We start from the raw sequence: 439 nt of genomic DNA, 5'->3' as shown, positions 1-439 counted from the left end.
CTGCTGCTGCTGCTGCTGCTGATCATAGAACTTTTGACTCTGGTTTGTTGCAAGAGGACAGCGTGGAGGTAATGATTTGAGCAATACTTGAGTGGGCCGCTTGTGTGGTGGGCGACCTAACTCCAGAGTGTTGTTTGGATGAATGGAGATTTTCATTTTCATTTTTTCAGTGACTAGTGTGCACCGCGACCCTATTTTTATTTTTTATTTTCGCTAGAATAATTCTGTTTTTAAATGTTTTTATACGTACTACAGTAACATTTTTTGAGTGCTACAGTCTCCTGCCTGTACTACAGGGATAATGCTATAATAGTACAGTAATATTTTAAAAAAAACACTACAGCTCCCGTTTGTGCTACAGTTCTCGTTTGTGCTGCGATAATAATGTCATAGTAAATTACTGCATCATTTACTGTAGTATGAAGGTAAATTTTTGGTT

General features: G+C 37.8%; 1 protein-coding gene across 1 annotated transcript in view; it reads right to left on the bottom strand.

The window, feature by feature from the left end:
* Window positions 1-439, bottom strand: part of LOC109820812 (beta-galactosidase 8) — a 21,940-nt gene that overhangs the window by 16,046 nt on the left and 5,455 nt on the right. The gene's annotated exons all lie outside the window — the stretch shown is intronic.

This window comes from Asparagus officinalis, chromosome 8 (genome assembly GCF_001876935.1).
Source record: "Asparagus officinalis chromosome 8, Aspof.V1, whole genome shotgun sequence".
Lineage (NCBI taxonomy): Eukaryota > Viridiplantae > Streptophyta > Magnoliopsida > Asparagales > Asparagaceae > Asparagus > Asparagus officinalis.
This window is presented reverse-complemented; position numbering and strand designations above follow the sequence as displayed.